Source organism: Brachyhypopomus gauderio, chromosome 18, assembly GCF_052324685.1.
Source record: "Brachyhypopomus gauderio isolate BG-103 chromosome 18, BGAUD_0.2, whole genome shotgun sequence".
Lineage (NCBI taxonomy): Eukaryota > Metazoa > Chordata > Actinopteri > Gymnotiformes > Hypopomidae > Brachyhypopomus > Brachyhypopomus gauderio.
In genome coordinates this window covers 2,610,982-2,621,667 of record NC_135228.1, presented here as the reverse complement: position 1 = coordinate 2,621,667, position 10,686 = coordinate 2,610,982, and the positions used below count along the sequence as shown (strand labels likewise).

Genomic DNA, 10,686 nt, shown 5'->3' with positions numbered 1-10,686 from the left:
TATAGCTTCAGGCCAGGGGGAATGTTGTTGTGAACGTCCCAAACCCAGATCCCACCCCGGCCACTCCCGCTGTTCCACCCGCCGCTGACCCCAGCACCGGAGCGGCCGACACGGACAGCTCCAGCACATGCAGCTCTGGGGAGCTCTACCAGTGGTGAGCGTTTCATGGTTTCACATACTCTGTTTGGACTTCATATAATGCACACGTGCCGTAGGCAATATATTTATTTCTGGTTTGTTTTTCAGCCCTAATGATGTCAACCAAGGGACAACGTTGAGGCAGAGGATGTCACAGACAGGACTCCACCGCAAACATTCAATTGACCATCCTCTGCTGAAGGCATTTGCCAATTATTTAGAAGGAGACTTGGCCAACGAGAACTTTAAACAGGAGGTAAGAACGTTCACAATACAAATGTAATTGTGCATTTATAAGATTAATAAATCATAATTGAGTTAGATCATGGCACATTTTAGACTAAAGAAATCACACTCTGCTTTGTTCCAAGTGGAGAACGTGGCACGGTTCATGCATTACATGGATGACAGGGAGCCCAACCTGTTTGTGAGGAAGCCAGAGAGGACCAGGCAGTACTTCGCAGACCTCTCAGGGGCCGGTCTGACCATGCAGACTGTGCAGAACAATATGAAGAGTGTGAAAAGGTAAGCAGTGTGTTGTTGCTACTGGTAGTTTGTGCTGCAATGCAAGGCTTTTGTAATCACACGGACTCTGTTTTTAGCAAAGGCACCAATTTCTCATCCCGTTGCATTTCAGGTTCTTGAAGTTCCAGGTGAGGAGCACAGACCTGATGTTTGCTGACAAAGAGCTACATCAGGATTGCAGCAACTACCTCATGTTCATGGCCAACATCCAGGCTTCCATCCAGAAGCAAGTGAGCAAGGAGGTCACAAGAAAACGGTTAGCATCCAGTCTGTATCCCACAGATCTTATGCTGTGGTGAGAACAGTAATAATGATGTAAGTGAACTGTACATAAAGCGTACCTTTTTTTTGACGTTCTCAGCGAGGGTTGCGTCCCTCTGGATAAGTGTGTGGCTGTGTTGGAGGCAGCCAAGGCTGATTTCCTGAAGGTGATCGGCATGCTGAACCCAGCACAGAGTGGCTAAGATCCATCGCGTCTTCAGCTGCAGCTCGTGCTCGACTACCTGGAGGCAGTACTGATACTGCGCCACCTTCAGCGTCCTGGTGTCGTTGAACACATGACCGTAAGTGTTTGCATCAAATACATGGCCCTTTTGCCTTTTACAATATTTATCTCATTACTGTTTTTATTAGCCTCACGCTTGACTAAGAATCTTTCCTTGGTCTTGTAGGTAGAGGAGTGGATGAAACGTCAAAGGGTTTCCGGCCATGGTGGCCATGTTGTGGTGGGAGTGAAGGAGCACAAGACCGCCGCCACACAAGTTGCCACCTTTGCGCTCTCTCAGGAGGAGGAGATGGCAAGATGCTCAGCACAGATTTAGTCCTGTTAAAAATGTAACCTATGTGAATGTGTCCTGCCATTTGATATGAAATTTATTGCTTTCCTGTTTCCACAGTGGTTCGGCACGTACTACACCGAGGTGCACCCAGTGTGCACATGGATGACTGAGGAGGAGAGATTTTTCATCTCGTCCACAGGGAATCCCATCTACAATGCGTCCAATGACCATGAAGCTGCCGGACAACATGGTGTCAGCTCATCCTGCAGGGGCTTGTCAGTGACTGAGTGAGTGTTTGTACAAGTCTCCATTATAGCACGGTCTCCAATTCTAGTGATTGTAGTAGTGTGTCTTTTGGTTTTACATATACTCAATCTCTTTTTTTCTGTAGATCTGGGGAGAGACGTGCAGAGAGGTCTGGCTGTTCTAGAATGGATGACCAGACGGCATACTCTTTGCTCGTCCGGTCACATCCTGTGACCGTGGATGGTATGCCTCCAAAGTGGTCGGAGCGTACCAATTTTTCACAAGTGCACGAGAGGTACTGCTACAGCTTCAGCTGCGCATACAGCATGTGCTAGGTGAGTTATCTGAACCCCAACACCAGGGCCCAGCATAACACAAAACGCATGTCATGTATTGTATGCACAGTATTTTACTTATGCTTGACCTGTCCAATGTCTTCTCTTTTCTTCACACAACACTTTGGCCGGCGGCAGCCATCAGAATCGAGTGTGCGCAGATGGCTGGATAAGCAGGGATGGAGGGTGAAAGTCCCTGATGCCACCCAAGTTCTGCGGCAGTGGAAGCCAGCTGGCCGAGTGGACGCCGCCTTGGACTCGGAAATGTTGCAGAAGATGACCAGGACACAAAAGTGGACAGGCCTGGTCATCATGGAAACTCCCGAGAAAGGAAAGGGAGTTTTCACCTCCAGGAGGTTCTGCTCAGGAGAGGTGGTGTGTGACTACCACGAGAACACGAGAAAGTGGTGTCACAACAGGAGAGCCTGCAGATACACCAGTCAACAGGGGAACTGGACAGTGGCTACATGTTCTTTTTTAAAGACACGTCTGGCCAGGCAAAGTGCTTAGATGCACATGAAGATACCTGCCCTTGCCATTCGGAGCTGGCCACCTTTGGTCGCATGATAAATCATTCAGGCAAGAAGGCGAACCTTAGGCCATGGCTGTACAATGTGGATGGCAAGGATGTGATTATTTTCTTGGCTCCCCGGGACATCGCAGTGAACGAGGAACTGTTATTTGACTACGGTGTAAACCGAAGATCGTTCGCTGGAGAAGGACTGGACTTGGTGTGGCTGTGACCCTCCTAGGGGAAGAGAATGTAATATAAATAATGATGTTCTTTTTAAATGCTTTTTTGCATGTGTGATTTCTTAAACATTTTGTAATAAACATGTTTCATTCTTAGAATACTGTGTCTGTCAAATACTGTGTGCCCCTTTTTCATTCTTAGAATACTGTGTCTGTCAAATACTGTGTGCCCCTTTTTCTATCTCACACACTGCAGACGGCCCTGTCACATGACACCTGGCTAATCCTGGCTGGTGTGAAGGAGGTGGGCAGGGCAGAAAGCTGCAGAGACTGATGGCCCGGTCACAGTTGGATAATTTATGGCTGGTGAGAGGGAGGGGGTGAGGGCAGAGAGTCTCTTGGTGGGGAAGATACATTGGCATAAAGATAATACAATAGATTGTCCTGGTTTATCTGTTAAACATTTTCTCTCAATACAATCTAATGGATAGACTGGGTGACCGATTGTTGTACAGTACAGAGTTCTGCTTGGGAGGTCCCAAGATGTACGGTTATCTTACAGCCGGTGGCAAAACGTGCATGAAGGCAAAAGGCATTGCACTAAATTCTAAAAACTCGTTAGACTTGACATGTTGATCATTATGTGGTAAATCGGGACAGTAACCATCACATACTTGCTCATGCAGGTGGCATTGTGAGAAATAAAAATAACCTCACACTGAGAAACAAGTCAGTGGTGAAGCATTTTAAAGCTGTGTACAGCAAACGCATCCCAATGTCTGATTTTTAAACACTTCCCTTATGGGTACTAAACATGGCCATGACAGTCATGGCGTAATAGGTGTTGATGGGTTTGATTTTAGATTACAACTCCATGTGTAAAAAGCTGTCTGTCAAATTTTCTCTTTAACACACACACACAAAAAAAAAGTCAACTATGTGGACTCGTTTCTTTTAACAGACATTCTGGAAGGCGGTGATCCTCTGAGCACCCTACAAACGTCATAAGCCAGAGAATCAAATTATTTGAACATCCCTAAAGTGTTCATGAGGCATGCAACCAAATGCTTTGCCATACGGTCTCTTCCTTGGCGCAAAAACCAAATTGGTTTCACCACTAAAACTAAATCTTGGCCTAACTGTTGAATCTCTAAAAGAGTGATCCACACACACAGCAGACATTTTAAAAGGGGTAGCCATATAAAACAATCAATGGGAGATTAAATACTATATGCAACATCTATATGCTGACGGATGGCATGGGGTGGAGCTTGGGAGGACATACCAGGTTTTGCCCTTGTGGGGGGTTGATCTGTCAAACTGAAGTGTCACTCAAGGGGGTCATAAATCTGTCAAAAAAGGTGTTTCAGTGTAGGATATATACACTACTCATTTAATGAACATCAAAGCCATTCTGCAAAGACCCTTAAACAACCCACCCAGCCCTGCACTGGGGCTGCTGTGACTGGTGTGCCTCTAAAATCTGGCAAGTCTGCCAACGGCCTGCTGTTCATAATCGATATAGCTTTGAGCATCTGTCTATCCGTTGTCAACATCCTCACAAATTTAAACAGAATTGGGTTAAACTCAAAAATGTAAAACTACTTTTACCAGTTGACCGAGAACTACCCTTAAGTAAACTGGCAAGTAGTAATCTTTGGAATATTTTCCCAATATATTCCTTTAACAATGTAGTTAGCACCACAAGATGGTGTCATCCAACAACAAACCAATTAGACTTGCGTACATAAAGCCTTACCATGACCATGCAATTAGTTTTTCAGAATTCTACAGGCTCATGTAGTTAACACTAGTCACAACATTTTTTCCAGCTATTGCCCCCACGCCTTCAGTCTGGTTATGGCAACAAAGTTCATGCCTGTATAGTTGCAGTGCTGAATAGTTTATAGCGCAGTTATGGTTTAGTGATTAGGGAACTAGTCAGAGGGTCATGGGTTAGTTTCCCTGGACCTAGTCCATGACTGAAGTGCCCTTGAGCAACGCACTTCACACCAACTGTTCACTGGGTTAGGGCTGCCAACTACTCTGGGCATGTGTGCACCACAGCACCCTAGATGAGGACTAGTGTATGGGTGTTCTCACTATACAGATGGGTAAATGCATAGGACTAATTTTGGGCTGCCCAATGGAGGATGGGTTCCCTTTTGAGTCTTGGTCCTCCCAAGGTTTCTTCCTAATCCCCACCCTATAGGGAGTTTTCCTCGCCACTGTCGCCTTTGGCTTGCTCATTAGGGATCTGGACCCATACGTTTGTAAAGCTGCTTTGTGACAATGTGTGTTGTGAAAAGCGCTATTTAAATAAATTTGACTTTGAAAGTCTATGTACTGTATATGTACTGTATTTACTGTATATACACTATGGTGTAATGATACCACTGGTATAATCTGTACAGGTCAAAGGGAGGCGTGTGGTAGCCGTTTGTTTCCCTGTGTAGGCCCAAGCCTATTCTAATGCATTACACATGTGCAGAAACGCACGGGGCCCGTACGGCCAGAACCCTTGATGTGGCTGCGCGTCGATGCTTAGCTAACACCAGGTCCTCTCCATAAAGAAGAACCCAGAAGCACAGAGCCCTAGCTCTGAAGCAGTGGGCGTGGCGTGCGTTTGAATATGTGTGCGTAGTGGTCATCAAAGGGGTCGTGTGGTCCAACGCTTTGATGTAGTGGCACGCTGTTCGAGAAGTACAATCTGCACCTATCCCCGAGTGCGACATACCTGCACCCCTCTCCCTAGCACCTCTGGAAAGCTACTTACGAGTTCCAGCCACCAGGGGGCGCTGTCGGGCCAGAGGGTAGTTGGGGGACCCCCCCTGGGCCCCCACCTGTGGTCCCGTGGCCCTAGGACATTGCTACATTTTTGGCCACCCGGGGGCGCCGTGCTCAATCAAGGTGCGCACCTGGCTGGGCAGGAGTGTCAGGTCCCCTGCCTTGGAGGTGGTGCTCTGAACAGCCACTGGGATATTTTGGGACTTTGAAAATTTTGACAGACTGGCACTGCCAACCACTGGTATAACGTGGTGCTGCCTACCACTACCACTTTGCTAGGAGCCACTGGAACTTAAGCGTGTACAATGCATTGGGTGCCCTAGAGCTGGGCACGGCTGCGCCATCCTTGCCCAGAATCGATGGTATCGGCAGAGGTCTGTGGACATGGTGAGGCGGGCACGCGGGAGGCATCTGAGTGTAAAAACCGAGGTCCGAGTGCTAGAGCAACGCACAGGGTGCAAGGCGGAGACTGTCAGCTGCCCCTCGTAATGACTGGAGTCAACCTCCCCGCGTACCCATGGGTTCTGGTATCATCCTCTAATGCATCTATTGAATGGCTTGAGTATGTCAGGCGTGCAAGAGATGTTGATGTGCACCACGCCCTAACTCATGGGGAAATGAAGTTTGGTGCATATTATGTGGACGGTTATTACGAAAAAGGTGGTGTGCGAAAAGTCTTAGAATTCAATGGCTGTATTCATGGTCATGAATGTCGTTACAACCCAAACCAGCCCCATCCCATGTCAAGAGTGTTGTATGGCGATTTGCGAAAACAGTTTGATACCAAGGTGGAGACACATGGTCGTGCATATTGTCTAGATGTGGAGGTGATGTGGGAATGTCAGTGGACAGCAGCTAAGAGGGGTGATTTGGATGTTGTGGCCTTCATGTCTAACTACTCTGCACCTGAAAGACTTAAGATATATAAAATAGTCTAAATAAAAATAACCCTATCTTGACAGGTTTATTGCCCCCCAATAAAACTTTATGACCCCACCCCCTTATTGTGCTTTGTACAACCTGAGCATGAGAGCGAATTTAAATTAGGTGTTTTTATCAGGACCTCAGCAAAAACATTTGCCCATCCACTGTCTTTGATGCAAGTTGTATATATCCTACACTACCTGTCAAACACCTTTTTGAGTGATTTATGACCCCTTGAGTGATACGTTTGATTGACAGGTCACCCCCCACCACAAAGGCAAGTCCGGGCACGCCCCTGCCATACCTCACCTGTTGGTGCATGACGCCTTGACGTCTATGTCGCACACTTTAGTCAATCAGACACGAGACATTTAAATATGTAGATGTTAAGAGGCGTTGTTCTTTAAAATGGTATATATAGTTGGCCCACGGCCCGCAGTGTGACAACTCCGTTCAGACACCATTTTGGACAATGGACTCCCACATTCTCAGTAAGTATGTTTTGTGTTACAGACTTTTACCTATTTATTGTAAGAATTTCAGTGCTGTAATCATTTTCTTGCTTACTTAACAGGGATTTTTGTTGTGTAGGTACACCAGAGCGTGAAACAATCCAGGTCGTTAGAAGCATTGAAGGACTATCACAACTTTGTGACTGTATGTTTCTTCTTATTCTAAAATTGTCTTTTAATGTTGTTTGTTGTTGTTGTTGTTAAGCATTATTATTTCTCATATTTCTACAGAAACTGTGAACACGTCGGGGTATTTGAACCCTCTTGGTGAGTTATTTGACCATTTAATATTGGGGTAACTGTCATAACTGTGTGTGCATATAACACAACGACTTCTAATTTGTGTGTTTGTGCGTGTTCTGTAGTGACGCGGTTAGTTGAAGCAACTAACATCTTAACGCCACCGGGGTTTGACGCTGTCCCCAGCACATCAGCCGCATACCCCAAGGACATCGCAATCAGTGACATCAGTCACGCGTCTACAACATTTAACCCATGTTTAACAAGCAGTCCTGGGGTCGCCACAAGAGACCCTAGAGGTTCCGATCCGCATGCGAAACGCGTTAATTTAGGCACCTATGGCTCGTGTAGAAAGCGGTTTAGGTTGGAAGACAACTACAAAACAATCGGTAATGAAACACAAAATAAATCACTTTCATGATGATCATAACACTATTGTATGCACGCATGTCTAATAACTTGAAATCTTTTCACAGATTTGTACAACGACGATCTGTCAGTGTACGAGGTCTGCGCTGATCCTGATCTGGGGTTCATTGATTGGTCTGACGAGTTACTAAAGACGTGGAACGATAACAGTTTTACAATAAAGGAGGACGACGTTGTTGTTGTTTTGCCGGACAGTGGTGGTCTAAACGCCGTCGCAGCTGTTGTGCCGGATAATGGACTAAACGCCGTCGCCACAGCCGTGCGGGATGATGGACTAGATGGTGCTTTGCCAGAGCCAAGAGACGTTTGGGATGAACTAAAACCCAACCAGGAACATGAACGACAATATCAGGTTGGGCGATATATTAATTCTGACAATGCTGGGGAGTTCACAACATTAGTGAGACAGATGTCACAAGAGATCACGAGAATCTCCATCAAGCAACACAGACAGGCCGCTCTAAATCGCAGACGTGATAACGTTATTCAGAGGCAGGTTGCATGTATTGAAGCTTTGCACAAAGACGAACAACGCAGACAATGTGTTCTAAACGACAGGGTTGGAAATGTTTTAAAACAAGTTGAACATGTTGAGGTTTTGTGTAAAGACAATACAGATAATTCTATTTTAATTAAAGAAATTCATGAAATGTGTAAGGACCACATTAAAAAAGTGATGGACCTAATGTTTAATTTGAACAGGTTTTTACAACTCAAATTATCCTCGTTGCTACCTGTTGCTGGACCCTCTTCTTCCAGATAACAAGCATAATTATTATTGATAAAATACCAGGGGCTTACACATAGTTGTTTTCAGAAAGTATCTTTAGCATTGTTCAGGACGTGTTAAATAAATCAACTCATCAGCACAAACTCTAAAGTACTGGCATTATTTAAAATCTTTGTGGTAAAACAATTTGTTTTGTGGTCTAAACAGTCATGGCATCTAAAAGGTGTTGGGGGTCAAACAACAATCAGCGCGATAGTGATGTATTTGATGCATGGGGGCAGTTGTCTCTAAACTATCAAATGCGATGTCTAAACGACGAGTATGAGATGGCTATTGATTAACTTGTTAATAACCAACTAGTGGCTACATCGTCTTATGTCAGCAATGTGCAATTTTACAAACCACATTAGATAAATGGTTAACACAGCCAGCAAAATGATATAGGTGTGATGGCTAAAACCACATCGGCCTTTAATCTAACATGCTCTGACAGGGTATTTCCCACACAAATTCAATTTAAAACAAAATGAGAACTATGTGGGCCCATACCCTTTTTTTACAGATATGACAGAGTGACAAAGACAGAAAAGAGTTTGACGAATGGTACAACATGGCCTCTGATGGCGTGTTTGACTTTAAAAAGGAGTTGTATGTTTACGGTAGGAACGATGTTTTACTGCGGGAAGCATGCATCAAGTATTGTGACGAGTTCATCCAGTGTACAAAGTTGGACCCGTTTAATTACACGACATTGGCATCATGCTGTATGGCCGTGTACAAGACACATTTTTTACCCAAAGACACGCAAGCGCTGACACACAACAATGCGTACATTAATCAACACAAGACATTCTCTAACACATCTATCGAATGGCTTGAGTATGTCATGTATGTAAGAGATGTTGACGTGCACCACGCCCTAACCCACGGGGAAATGAAGTTTGGCGCGTATTATGTGGACGGGTATCATGAAAAAGATGGTGTGCGAAAAGTCTTAGAATTTAATGGATGTATGCATCATGGTCATGAATGTCATTGCAATCCAAACCAGGCACATCCTATGTCAAAGGTGTTGTATGGTGATTTACGGAAACAGTTTGACACCAAGGTAGAGACACTTGTTCACGCATATGGTTTAGATGTGGAGGTTATGTGAGAATGCCAATAGACCGCGACTAAGAGGTGTGATCTGGGTGTTGCGGCTTTCATGTCTAACTACTCCGCGCCCGAAAGACTTAAGCCAAGAGATGCGCTCTTTGGTGGTCGAACAAATGTGTATAAATTGCACTACAAAGCAAAGGCTGGTGAGAAAATTAGATATTTGGACTTCACCAGTCTATATCCATTCTGTCAGGCCCGGAAGAAATACCCTGTAGGGCACCCCGAAATATTTTTCAAAGACTTTCGACCTCTTGAGGAATACTATGGTTTGGTCAAGGCTACAGTATATCCTCCAAGAAAACTCCTGTTTTACCATACCGTTGTAATGGGAAGTTGATGTTCCCACTATGTCGTATATGTGCTGAATTGGAAAACCAGCTCCAGACATGCATGCATAGCGACGAAGAGAGGTCCATCACTGGAGCTTGCGTCAGTATTGAACTGATGAAGGGTGAAAGGTTATGTGGTTGAAAAAATCCACGAGGTGTGCCATTTCCCAGACAGTTTGGCGACATTGTTCTGTGAGTGAGTATGTAAAGACCTTTTTACAGTACAAGCAGGAGGCCAGTGGTTATCCAGCGCATGTTGTTACAGAGGAAGACAGGGCAGAGTACATCAGGGATTATTTTGAAAAAGAAAAGATCCAGATGAACCCTGACATTATAAGTTATGTCTTAACCCAGCGCGTCGTTCTATTAACAAATTATTGTAAAACAGCCTGTGGGGGTGCTTTTCAATGAGGGAAAACTTGCCAGTGTCTGAAGTGTTGACGGACCCTGAACAGTTTTCACAACACATCTTTGGGGATGGTTATGACAAACACTTTATTTGTGTCCGACACCACAGCATTGATTCAGTGGTGCTATTCCACGGGAGACAGCTGCCCGACCCGTGACATTAACGTGTTCCTTGGTGCCTTTACAATGGCGCACGCCCGTTTGGAACTATATAATCTAATGGATAGATTGGGTGACAGATTGTTGTACAGAGACACTGACAGCGTAATTTTTGTTTCTCGAGAAGGTGATTGGGAACCCCCTCTGGGGCCTTATTTAGACGATTTGACCAACGAGATCGGCGTTGGCGATTACATTACAGAGTTCTGCTCAGGAGGTCCTAAGACGTACGGCTATCTTACAGCTGGTGGTAAAACATGCATGAAAGCAAAAGGCATCACGCTAAATTCT

At 45.1% G+C, this 10,686-nt stretch overlaps 2 long non-coding RNA genes across 2 annotated transcripts; both read left to right on the top strand.

Moving 5' to 3' along the window:
• Nucleotides 1-916, top strand: LOC143481777 (uncharacterized). The gene is made up of 4 exons (XR_013122071.1): nt 1-154; nt 247-394; nt 510-663; nt 776-916. It is a non-coding gene; the product is annotated as an uncharacterized LOC143481777 (long non-coding RNA).
• A 648-nt stretch (nt 917-1,564) lies between these two features.
• On the top strand, nt 1,565-2,775 carry LOC143481780 (uncharacterized). The gene is made up of 3 exons (XR_013122074.1): nt 1,565-1,729; nt 1,834-2,023; nt 2,162-2,775. It is a non-coding gene; the product is annotated as an uncharacterized LOC143481780 (long non-coding RNA).
• Nucleotides 2,776-10,686: the final 7,911 nt, after the last annotated feature.